We start from the raw sequence: 13,720 nt of genomic DNA, 5'->3' as shown, positions 1-13,720 counted from the left end.
CCAAGAAATGTCGTCTCGACAAAGTACGAGCTTACGAGAAAATCTATGACGATGACAAGAATAAAAAAAAATTTGGAAATAAAGTTGAAATCCGGAGATATCCCCCTGGCATCTTTATTTGTTGTTCACCATTCCAGAATGGAAAAAATTAATCCACCGAAAAAAGTTTCACAGTCGGGCTGTCTATTCTGACACGTCAATATGGCTGACTAACTCATGTGGGTTTCGTTGCTTTTACGGATTTCGATTTTTCATTCCAAATCTTTTTTTTTTTTTTTTTTTTTTTTGTCAAAATCTCTTTTTTTGTAGAACAAAAATTTTGTGATTTTTCCGCATACGCGTGTTATCACAGTTCGCTAAAATCAGTGTGTTATCGTTACATTGTCATTTCAATTAAAAGTCATTAAAAATGTACCGTGTTTATTAATGCCATAAATATTGCAGCTTCGTAAATTTATATAATATCGTACAAAATTTTAACTGTCATTTTACGTAAAACCTGTGGATTAAATTTTACATTTCGAAAAGGATATTATACAATATCGCATGTGTTATTCGCATTTAACATGCGCATATTGAATCTCGTCACGACTTGATATTGCAAAGCGCGAAAATCTAACGTGGCCACGTTACGCACGAGCGACGTAGCAATGCATTAGCGACAATTCGCGGTGACGCAAACGCGGGCATAAGGATCGTTAAAGTGATGAATCGACAGACGAGGGTAAAGGGCAAGATGCACCCGCGGTATGATGAAGGGCGAGTGGTAAATCACTGCCGCGCGCGCGATGGCGACTCAAACGATGACTTCCTGGACGATTGCCAAAACCGACGGCCGACGCGAGCGAGCGAGCTGGAAAGCCGGCTGGAAAGCGTGCGCGCGCGCGTGCGTATGTATGTGTCAGTAGGTATCCAGAGCTGGATGAGAGAGAATGGAAGGGAAATACAGAAAGTTAGACGGGATCAGAGAGCTGGGTGACGCAGCTAGCAGATTCAGACGGCTGCATTACGCTTGGATAACGGCGTTTGATAAGGCGTTGAAATAACGTTAATATAAGTTCGACCCTTCCACAGTTATAATACAGAGAGGTCGTCAGCTAATCTGACTCCCGACGCAGTGCGGATAATGCGCGTAAAATATGAGAATTCGTGATCTTCACTCACGTTGTTCCCGCGACCGTAATTTCTACTTTTTGACAGTACGCCCTTTCTCCGCGCATTATGGAAAGTCGGTCTTGCGTGTTCATTTCAACTGTGTTCATCAATCGTGCACTAGATCCAAGGATTCAGCGTTAAGAATTTATTGCTGTATTGGGGGCAGCACATAAGTACTTCTATCTATATACTTTATTGTAGTATTAAACGAAGTAGTTTGTAAGCCGCTGGGCGAAAGTAATATAAATCAGTAATAGTCAGACGTAAGTTTCGAGAGATATAGTACGTGATTATTTCGGTACAATATAAATGTGTGTTTTAAAACTTACATAAACTCGTTGCATTCTTTTAGTAGCAAATTCTCTGAGTAATTTGGTATCAATTTGGTTTTATAAATATTAACAATTTTCAGATAATAAACAAATGAAAAAAAAACTTTTCACAAATTAAAATGACAAAGTAAATAACGTTTTTCAATATATTTTTAAGTAAATTGTACTTTAATCAAATTTCAATTTGGTAGTGCACTTGAGAAGATACATGATGAACATTGAATAACTGTGAAACGAATGACTTACTTTTCTTGACACTTTTTATTACTTTATAATCTACTTTATTATCTACTTCAAATTGATTAATAAATCTGTTATTAAAAGAACACTTGGGAGTTTTATAATATCCTGTACAATAGAATCTTAAATTTTTCTGCCACCGTAAAAATATTGCGTTACAATAGCACAGCGCGAAATGTTCTTTTAAATACTTTATCCAGAGTTTATGTCAATTGTCGAATAAAACAATAATACGATCTCTTTTACGATCCCGTTATGAATGCCGTTCAGAATGCCGATCGCATCGCTTTCGTGCTTTCGCTGCACAATAAGTAATATCGTTTTTCCACACGGCAAATGTCATAATTCCGTATCGCGACTCACAACTACACGCTTTGGATAAACGGCGAAACGCGATTGAAAAGCATCGAATCGACTGGGCGAATCTTTGTTTGTGCGACGATATATTACACGCTTTATACGTCCACTTTGCAAACACGAAAGAAAACCGAGGACATTCTACCAATATTCGATAATCCGGTGCACAGCCGATATCCGATATAATATTCCCGGAATTCGCTTTTACATTCACTGATCGACGAGCCAGAAAGATCATGAATAATAAATGTTGCAAGGACTTCTGCTCGTCGTTCTCGCTCTTTGTCTATCTCCCTCTTTTCTTCTTTTTGCGATCTTACTTGTCGGTTATCTGTTTCATCTCTCAAATACGTCTTTTTTTTTCTCTTTTTATTTTATCATCGATTCGCCGTATATCGCTCCGCTTGCTCAGCTTTGCTAGCCAAGTTCGACGAGATCGAATTGACATAACGAGCTTTATCCAAATTTAATAGACACATTAATTAATAATCGCGGCGTTAATAGACGAAAGCATAATCGATTCGTATTACGCATATACAGGCTGTTCCTAAAATAGCGGGAGCGAAAATTTCGCGAGCGTTTTCTCGGTCAAATTGTTTCTCAACGAGAATCTCATCAAACGTTATCTTATCTTTCTTCGCAACTTTTTAATTTCCCACTTCCATTACTCCGCCGACTAAGCTGCAGCTTAAAATTCTGTTAAAAGTCCATCCGACATTAAATCGATTTAAGTTTTTGTCATTTATCTGGCCTCTTGAACAACTTAATTCGCGAGAAGCTTTTACGATCTTCTATAGTTTACTTATAACAACAATCTCAATAATTTTATTTATAAGTAATTCAAGTTGATCAAGACTGCGTCTGTCGCCTTAGCGCCAAACTATTATTACAGAAACGTTCTCTGTAAACACAGTCGTTTTCTCTTCTGATAGAATTTTTCCTTCTGATTATGCACTTTTGCATCCCGGAACTAACACCCCGTGATATTTTCCCTCATTAAGAAGTGAGTGTGAGTTGGCAGCCTTTGAGATTTTTGCACGTCAGGCGGTTTCTTGTAAGTGCAGCACAGGCAGCTCGTGAATCAAAATTAGGATACAAGTTATTATACGCGCCCGTACAAGCGGATCCTCGCAGCGGAAACTTGTGAAACCCGGCGAAAGACGAGCGGACGCGAACGGTACGCACGACGTAAATGATTATACTCGCGATATCGCATAATTAGCTCCGCTGGCTTTCTGCGTGTACAACGAGAACAATTGAACAGCGGGAAACAATCGCGCTAACGCAGTTGGTAAACGGGGTCATTAGTCACTACGGGCCTTACTTTAGGACAACTGTTTCATTTTATTTTGCCGTTTTAAAATAGACGAAGTTCTACATTCATCCATTTTGATGCAGATTATTCTAAAAAAAAAAGCGATAAAGGCCCATTGTAACGTTATCCAGTAATAAATGTGATGGCAAAATATTGGAACAAAAACACAAAATAATATATACATAATATTTAATTTTTATCGACATCAAAAAATTATAAAAAATAATGTTTTTACAACAAAATAACTAAAATTAATAAAAATTGAAATAAAGAGTGTAATATCACACGTTAATAGCTTTGTGCTATTTAGTCATTTGTATTATAACAAAATATTTATTAAAAGGGGAAAATTGTGCATTTTAAAATTGTGCATTGTTTTGTTTATAAATTGAAAAAATATAGAAAGATTATTTTATATATATATATATATAAAATTGAACAAAATAAGGAACTTTATAAAAATGTTAATATTTAAGATAAATATACATTTATGTTTTGATAATTTCGCATGCCAATTTCATCCTTATTGCCACTCCTCTTTTAATTTTGACATTTTTAATGCAAAAGATGATAAAAGAATTTCAAGAATAAATACTAATGATCCTATGTTTTTGAAATACAAACGGCATAAGTTTTCTTGATACCACAAGGGTATACAAGGAGAAAAGGAAAATTCAAGAAGGCAAACTGTTCGTTTTCTCTTTTGCTAAACCTGTTCTACGAGGCAAGCTTGCCCGTAACTTGCTTTTAAACGTCTGCATTTTTATTCAGGTATAACAACCAACTTTTTCCTCTTCGAAAATCGATAGAGAAAAGTTGAACGCACAAAGGGCAAGAAGACGCTTGAAAGTGTTCTCTACTTTTATCCGTCGTGAAAACTGTTAACGGGTGTTTCTCTCAAAAAATATCGTTTTAAATTAACGAGTCTCTCTCTTTGCGTTTCTCGACTGTCATATCTCCCCGATTACCGATCGTTTATGCGAATATGCCTTTATAATTCACAAATCATAATTCGTCATTGATCGCGCGGTATTAGTTGATCAAGTCTCATCGTAATTAGGAGTCTAAATCGAGATTGAGGGGTACGGGAATCAAAGGAAAAGGAGAACGAAAAGAGACTGCTGGTGACAGTTGAACAACTCGTTTTTTTTCCGCCTCTCTTGAAAGGCACGTTCGCAAGTCCGACTGCGTATCAATCGACAGTCGCTTACAGAAATCGCCGCGAGTGTTTCGTTTTAATTAAATCCACCAACTCGAGCCGCTGCCGTCGCTATCGCGTAAGTACATTGTCATAAACTAATTAAAAAGCTCCGGTCAACAATACGGTGCACGCAGCACAAAAGTAATTTCAGGAGAAGTGTAATCGCAAAATGTTATTAATTACTAATGAGATGCTATTCGGTAAATTTTGAAATACGAAAGTTTGCAATTCATTACATTTATTTCGTTAAATTTTAAACTCTTAATTTTAAACCACCACAAAATTGTTAGATTATTTACGAGCACCAATATTCATTCAATATCAATTAGAGTCGATTGGTATTACGATTATGAAATTACTGTGATTTAATATTCAATTCTCGCTCGTGGCTCTCTGTTTTCACGTGTCATCTTGCGCTGAAAAACAATATCCCGCGCGGATAAAAGTAAATTGTAATTCGCACGTAATCTGAAATTTATCGGGACAATACGACGCTTTTTGCAATCCAGTTAAACGAAATTTCCGATAAATAATATAGATGGACGTTGAATCCGTTTCGATTGTTCTTCGGAGGATTTTATTGTACACCAGATACAGACGCGCACAATCACGAAAATAGCGTGAAAACTCGCGGGCGATAAATCTCCGCAAAATGTATTCGATCAGGTATGACTGGCAGTTACAATCACTGTAAAAAAAATCCTCGGATCTGCGGTGCCTACGCATCGCGCGCTTGTATGCGTGGCGTACGCCGCGTGCACATATTCACGCGCTAGGGAAAATGCAGCACGAATTAACCATAAATCATCGCCCGAGATCGACGTCGACGATTATTTATAGTTTACGCGGACACGCGAACGGTTTTTCGGCCATTACTCCGGGGCGGATCGGAAATGCGATAGGTACGATCATAAACACCTAAATAGGTCATTCGAATCGTTATTTTTCTCCCTTTCCCTCTGCCTTCACCGATCCCTCTCTCACTCTTTCTCTCTCTCTCTTCCCATTGTGTATAAACGTCGAAATTGGAAGACAGACAGACCTGAACTAAAATGAATAATATAACCGTTTAAAGAGTGATATCCCTCCTATTACGCAGTCGATTGATTTGTGAGAATCATTTATTTTTGGACGTCGCCGATTGTTCCACTCTGCTATTTCTAAATGATTTACAATAGAACCGTATACGTATACGTTGTTAATACGGATTAACTTTTAAATCAATAAAAGATATGGTTTACTTTTATCGGTAATAAGCTCAAATTAAATTCTTATCTCTCGATACTCGAATGATCGATAACCGAAGGATCGTGATCGATGAAAGACATATCTTCCATTAAGATGCCGTAGCATTTTTAACGCAATTACTATTGTGTCATATCATAATCATAGTTGGACAGAGTGTAATCCAACTGATAATTATTCAGATAAAATTACTGAATAATTAACAAATGACAGAAATAATACAAGCAAAAATAATTATCGAGTATGATTAAGCCATGAATAATTAATCGGAAAATAAACATATTTTTTTCAATTAATATTAGAAATATCAATATAATTAATTTCTATTTGTTTCAATAAATTAACAATCAGACATGTGTAATAAATGAGCTTGTGTACTCACCGATCGATGCTATCGTACTTGTTACTTTTTCCTGGTTTAGGGGGGGGGGGAGGGGTCACTGCATTCCTTTTTATTCTTAGTTGTTCCTTCGCTCCAGGCAATCCTCGTCCGGAATATGGTATTCTCTTGATCACTATGCATCCACGCACTATGATATCTGCACTTCACTAATTCGTCAATTCACTCGTTTTTCGTAAAACCTTGCCGTTTCACTAATCCATCAGTTCACTCGCGTTCCATAAAATTGGAATTTCCGAAATCGTGACGCATTATTACAAATATTGGAAAACGCGTTAATTGCGATCGTACGAATTAATAAACTGAGATGATCATGCATCATTTGATTCGACATTCCCGATATTTGCACATCAAATTCACTTTCGACAAGTAAAAAAAAATGCGAGAAACACAGAGCGCACACAATTCGATCTTGGACGTACGTTGTACAACTGACGACGATTAAGAAAGCACTGAAGGATAAAGCGGTCGAACACCCTGTTAAATATTTTTCGCTGTAAGCTGCCTGTGAGCTGACTCTGCGAGCGCTTCCCGGAAATCCAGATGCCATAATAATAGAAATTTACTAATTCGCTTGCGTTACGCAAACTTGAGATTGTATCAATTCTCTAATTTAATAATTTACGTACAATCTGAAGTTTTCGAAATCTGCCATGTAATATCCTGGCGCGTAATAGTGTAATGTTATTTCGATATTGAAAAACACGTGATCGCGCGGATTAATAGATGCATCGAAGTGATCGTTCGTTGCTCAATTTGACACTTCTGACACTCGCTCGCATGCGAAATTTACCCGATACGAGTAAAAACACGCGAGAATGTAAAGCAATCACGAATCGACTATCGGGTAACTCTCAATGTGAACTGAGCAGATATTATGTAATTTTTTACAATTCAGATCGGAAACTTGAATTTTAAATCGCGATTCTGTCCGTGTCTTTCAGTTATTGTTAATATTGAAAGCAAAATAGAATCAGAATTTATTTACAATTAAAAAAATCAAGACAATAGATAACATCATAATAAAACAAATATGTGATATTTACCATAGTAACAATTTATTTAAAGTCTAAATATTATAATGTAAAATTTTTTTTAGTCGTTTTTCACAAATTATTAATATAAAAAAACCTTAAAGTTTCTACTTTGATATAAATATCATTATATATTTAATTAAAATCGATTTTCCATTTATTTACGAGATGTTGAAATCATTCCAATCGTTTCAAAATTTCATTGCTGAATGTCTTTAATAGAATAATTAATTAACCAAAAAAAACGGAATTATTTCGGTCAAAAACGTTTTCGAATAAATACATAATACTGCTCTGACCGAGGGAACAAACTTTGCGAACACGGTTAACTTTGCTTTCATGTCTAATCTCACATGGAAATATCTCGATATCTCAAATAAGTGGCGTCACCTGCTTCGAAGAATTTATTTTGGCAATCCCACAATGAATCCATCAATATCTTTTGGTTTCTGATGAACTAAATATTCGCGACACTCATCCGAGAAACTAAACTGCACGAAATACGTGCAAAAGACTCGTATTGAAAAATAGAATCGCGCCACAGAATGCAAAGCGACAAGTTATGATTTCGAATGCCGAGAAACGCGCTGAACGCAATCACAAAACATACTGATGTTCCGAGGCGATCGTTCATCGCTAAATTCAACACTCGATAATTATCCGCATACAAAATTCACTTGAAATAACTAACTAAAAAAGACGCAAAGCAATGGCGACTCAACCGCGGGACGATCAACACAAAAAGACCAATCTGTCTACCAACTGTTGAATTGTTAATTATTACCAACTTTGTAACATTGCATTCATACGCCTCATTTCACGCTATTACGCGGCAAAATCTGGAAGTTTCATATAAGCGGCATTACCTGTTTCGAAGAATCCATCCCTCAATGTTTTCTCGATATTTTTTTGTTTCTGATTTTAAATATTAGTGATACATTTGTCTGACAAGTGAATTGTAAAAAATACATGCAAAAGACTCATATTGAAAAATAAAATTATGTCGTGGAACGCGAAGTGACGAGCTATGATTTCGCTGGAAAACGCGCTAAACACAATGACGAAAACATATGATGTTCCGATGCAACCATTCACATCGCTAAATTCAACACTTTCGATAATTATTCGCATACAAAATTCATTCGGAATAACTAATTAAAAACGACGCGAAACAATAGCAATTTGACCGCGGCATCGGAACGAGCACACAAAATAACCGACCAGTCTGCCAACTGTTTAATTGTTACCAACTTTGTGAAATCGAAATACTTTGTAAAATCGCATTCATGCGATGTTGTCTTACGTTATTACGCAGGGAATATCTTAATGTTTCTAATGTGGTCCACCTGGATGAATTTAACGTGATAATCCCTTGATTCTCCGATTGATGTCTCTCGTGATGCGTATGGTAAGTGAAGCTTGTCGAATAGCGCGAAAGATGTAGAAAAGACGTGAATTGGAAAATATTGTCCCGCACGGAACGCAAAGTGATGGCTTGCGATTTGCGTGGAACGCTGAGAAACGTGCAGAACGTGATCGTATCAATGCCTCGAGATGATCGCTTACCACAAGATTCGACACTCGCGAAACTCATTTATATGTGAAGTACACTTAAAACGGATACAAATAATACGAGAATACGGAGTGATTCGGCCGCAGCGCAGGGGAGTTCAACGCGGATTTATCATCCGACAACCAAATTCATAACGTCACGTTCATGCGTCTAATTTACAGATATTATATAATAAATATCTCAAGCAAGCGATATTAATTATGTCTCGATGAATTATAGCTATCTCTTGATGCTTCTATCGATGATTAATTGTAATATACCGAGAGGCGGAATATTTCGACGTTGTTTATGAGCTTCAAAAACGTTAATCACACAATTTTACAGACATACTGCCAATAATACAATCAACTGTCGCTCAATTCGATACTTCCGACACGCATTTGCATACGAAATTCACTTTTAACAAATAAAAAGACACTCAATAAATTCGACGCGACTACCGATCCGCGCTGCGCGACGAGATGCGTGATTGTGAAGGTTATGGAAGTTAGAAACACGAAGGGAAGGGGGAAAAACATCGCCGCTCGCGAGGCGCGTAGTTCCACGAAATTTAGTCCTCGAATTTTCCACGAAATAAGTTTTCGCGATGTAAACAATAATACGGGGGCGAGATTCGAGCAACGTTTTTAAGGTTTTCACGAAGAAACATAATATTACTTTGATCTTTCTACTTTCTAATATATTTACGATATTTGAATAAAAAGATCGACATTTGAATTATTATATTATTGTAAGATCTTGTTTTATATCAATGATATATGTATCTCGATTTAAAATTAAACTTTTTTCGTATTTTTAACTTTATCAGGTAAAAATCGCGTTTTCTGTCATTAACTCAAATATTTCTAGAAATATAACGAAATAATTTTTTATTTATAGCAAGGGTGTGTTCATATAATTTGCATAACCGCATAATGCTTATATGTATGAAAGTCGATTAATCATCATGTCGATATATATGTCTCGTATAAATTTATTACATAATAGATACGTGACTGACCGATTTCATTATGTATCTACGTTATAGAATTATGCAAATTTGTTATGATATATATTAATAATGCAATATACTTAGTAAAAATTTAGCAGTGATCACGTGATCATATGAACATGACGTGATCAGAGATCTAAATGGTAGCCATTACGTGTTCATCACTTTTCGGGATTACGTTGGAAGAGTTGGACGACACAAAAGCGTCGTTTTACGGTTTCGTCCGTATGAAGTTAATTCGGACATAAATACATATAAAGAAAGTCGAATCCATAGACGGACGATTGTCGTGGAGTGTTAATTAATGCGTACGATTGTGATTATGTTTTTTAGATCGTTTTATTTCTTATCGAATTATCGAGCATCGATGCAAGTTACGCCCTCTGTCCGTATTTTTAAGAATTTTTGTGGAGAGTGTTGGCAGTTTTAAAATGTTGTCGAATCATCATGGAGTATTAATTAGTACGTATAATCGTGATTCTCAATCTTTCAACAATCATAAAAACTAATAGCGATTATTGCGTTGTATTAAATATTACTGATCATTGAGCATTATTGCGCACGGAATCTTTCGAATTACCGAATTCGCCGAATTTATCTTCCAAGTTTCTTAAAGCATCGGAATTGTTGTGAACAAGGTTAAGAGCGATCATCGTGTTTTACGTTATTCGTTAATTTATTGTACATGTATTGTACGTGTAATTGCATCACTGTTTAATGTAATGATAAAGACAAGTGATGGTAATTAACTCTTTTGATGATACTCGGGTTCGATATTCTTCGAGTTGCGTCGCGACCGAATTTTCAATGAACAAAATTGTTTCGCGCTTGTAATGATCGAGATTGTTTCGAAATCCGTCATAATATCGCGTCGGAAGTGCATCGTGTTTGTAAAACTTGGTAATGGTATATGAATTGACCGATCGCAGTGATATTGCAAATGATAATTAGTGCTATGTAAGTGTGTTTTGTGAAGCAATGGCAAAGCAACGAATTGCAACAGCAGAACTAATGGATTCCAATGGCGAGATAGCTGGTAAATAAATTTTAATATTATATTCCATGATTTTAATTATTTGCTCATTTATAATATTTTAATATCATTACATTATAACATTAACCTTTGATTTATTCTGTAAATTAAATGATACAAAAATCTATTTACTTAATGCAATAAATTTGATGTATTTCCAGAAAATAAAACCTAACGTATTTAAACAGAGAATAGATTTTACTAAAAATTATTGTTTTTATTAATTATAAAAATTAATAGATTTACGTTAATTATTTTGTATATAATTTTCATTCATAATCATTATTTTTTTTTGTTAAATTAATTTTTAGTCTAATTACAATTTGTTTAAATTCTTCAAAATATTTTAGATTGTTTTTTTTTACAGATCGAGTCTTACTTCGCTTGTCCAGTTCTTGCAGATACTTCAACTGTATTCTACAACGGTGAGTTTTACTGTACACAATATAGTTATATTTATAATCCAGCTCGTTATTAGCATTTAACTACAATTACGCAAAAAGTTAGCGCTTGGATTGTTACTCGATATTTTGCTAAGAAATGACTTGACCTGTTTAAAAAGAGATAGATCAGATTTTTATAAAACTCAAATTTTTTAATAATTATATCAACAAACACATTTTGTGTATAATTATATTACATCTAATTTTATTTACAAGTTTAATTATAGAAAGATCTTCTCTAGATTCTAGACTTTCTTGCAAATTGTAAAATTGATTCAATTTAAGGAAACAAATATCTTCCTTTAATTTATCTTCTAATATTCACGTTTAAAATAATACGTAAAAGGCACAGTTATTCAGGTTAAGTCAGAGTTATTCTGGTTTCGAATCGCATTAGCAATATTTCAGGAACATTCGGACGTAAATGACTTTTATTCTCTCGCTGCCGTCGGCAATCGAAGTCGCCCGATCAAAATAATCCGCTTCCTGCTTATTTCATTTTCTCGCGGCTTCTCCAAATTGTTCGCCAACGGGTCGCGTCCAGAAACTTCCCGGAAAAGCCAGATAAAAATGGTAATCGAATCAGCGCGCATGGCACAATTTATCTTCAGCAAGTGCGATATATTTTTAACGTCACGGAACTCGAATCGAATTCCGTTAATTCGCGTGCGCGATTGCGCGCGATGTTTTTTTTTAAACGCAATAATGATAATAGATAATAATCTATATGGAGAGACTACCACATATTGCGATTGACTCCCATGGCAGTAGCAGGATTTCTCTGTCCCTTTCCACACTTTCCCACTGGAGAACGAACCATTAATTTCCATTAACCATCTACAAAACTCGCCCATCGATACCGCTGGGCGCTGACAACTCCAGAGAAGTCACGGGGATGGGAAACAAAAGCTAAATGGCACGCGCGTGTGTAAAAGTGTACATATGTGCATGCCGTTATAGCGAACGGGAATACGCGTACCAACCTTGGCCCGCACGAGTTGACTTCTGCCTTTGTCGCGTATTTTTATCCGGCTCGTATAAACCAATAATTCCCCGGCAAAAACTGCTCCTACGGGAAAAAGGCGGAAATATGAGCACAACAGGCAATGCAGGGAGAAGAGGGCGGGGGACGCAGCTTCTCAACAGCGAGTCTCGCCGACTCCTCGTTTGTATTTGTTCTATTCGATATTGCGTATTATTAGTATCACAGTGATTGTCGTACAACGCGTTATTGATTGACGTGTAAAAAGATGAAAAAATATTTTCAAATAAAAATTTTGATATTTTGCAACAACAAATATGTACGATTGTCGGTAATATGCTTGCGTTATAATTATACGAAAACTTCTGTAATGCTTTTGCAAAATGGATTTTCCATGAAAAATGTGATTTTTTGAAACATGAGTTTTAAATATATTTGTGCGGCTTTTGACTTTGACGACGTTTTTATGACATTCTATACACACAAGTGGCTTTGTTTTAAAGCTTTTTTTCATGCTCTAAACATATATGTGCCCCCTTTTCTATAAAGTTATACATTTTATATACACTAAAGCTTACAATTAATGTGTGTTGTTTCCTTACCTGCGTAACCGTTATAGGCAGAAGTTTGTTAACCCTTCGCCCTCTTTCTCTATGTGCTTCCTGCAAATCCTTATAATCTAATGTACGTAACTAGTTTGAAACTTGGCGAATACGCAATCACTACTAATGTATCTTCGCTATGCAAACTTATTTGATGGTCATTCGAGTGCTTAGGTGCTCCGATATTTTACAACTCCACCTCGAAATACTATACAATCTATTAAAAGCAACATCACTACTAAGATAGATGTGCGCATAAATGGTCAGGAATAATTCAATATTATACGATTAGCTAAATAAAAACTTTTTTGTCGCACTTACCTTGCAAGCATCATCATAATGTTGCGATGATGAACTCGGATAAAAAGATTATTTTTTTAAAAGAATATAATATTGAGAAAAAAATTATTTCAATTTGCGATAAAAAGAAATAATAGTACAATTAATGCGCAATTAATCGCTGCAACTTGCAATTATACAGAGAAAATTAGTTTTTATTATTATTTTTTAAAAATTGCAATTTTTACAAAAAATGATTATAATAACTATACTGCTTTACTTAGAATATAATAATTTATTTGATATGATGATAAAAAAAGATTTAGCCGAGAATACAGTAATCATTCACCGATAATCCATCATTTATCGATGCATATACGCTATTGCATCGTGAACTCGACGGCTTATGATACTGATGTGTCTATTTGGATGTATCGTCCCTGGTGGAACACCGCATCACCAGGACCGGTAAAGGGTCGAAGGGAACTTATTACTTTACGGGCCTCTGACAGAAGACCTCTGACGCACGCGTATTCGC

General features: G+C 35.6%; 1 protein-coding gene and 1 long non-coding RNA gene across 3 annotated transcripts in view; one reads left to right on the top strand and one right to left on the bottom strand.

The window, feature by feature from the left end:
• The window catches only part of LOC105679730 (uncharacterized), an 84,077-nt gene extending 75,940 nt beyond the window's left edge, over positions 1-8,137 (bottom strand). The window contains exon 1 of the long non-coding RNA XR_001101888.2: positions 6,228-8,137. This is a non-coding gene — a long non-coding RNA (uncharacterized lncRNA). The remainder of the gene's footprint in view (positions 1-6,227) is intronic.
• A 1,869-nt stretch (positions 8,138-10,006) lies between these two features.
• gudu (Armadillo repeat-containing protein gudu) overlaps positions 10,007-13,720 on the top strand; it is a 40,621-nt gene continuing 36,907 nt past the window's right edge. For both annotated transcript variants that reach the window (XM_012379939.2, XM_012379940.2), the window contains exons 1-2: positions 10,007-10,879; positions 11,244-11,301. The gene's annotated coding sequence lies outside the window, so the exon portion shown is untranslated. The remainder of the gene's footprint in view (positions 10,880-11,243; positions 11,302-13,720) is intronic.

The sequence above is a fragment of the Linepithema humile genome, chromosome 1 (assembly GCF_040581485.1).
Source record: "Linepithema humile isolate Giens D197 chromosome 1, Lhum_UNIL_v1.0, whole genome shotgun sequence".
Lineage (NCBI taxonomy): Eukaryota > Metazoa > Arthropoda > Insecta > Hymenoptera > Formicidae > Linepithema > Linepithema humile.
Note: the sequence above shows the minus strand (reverse complement) of the source record. Positions and strands in the feature narration are given on the sequence as shown.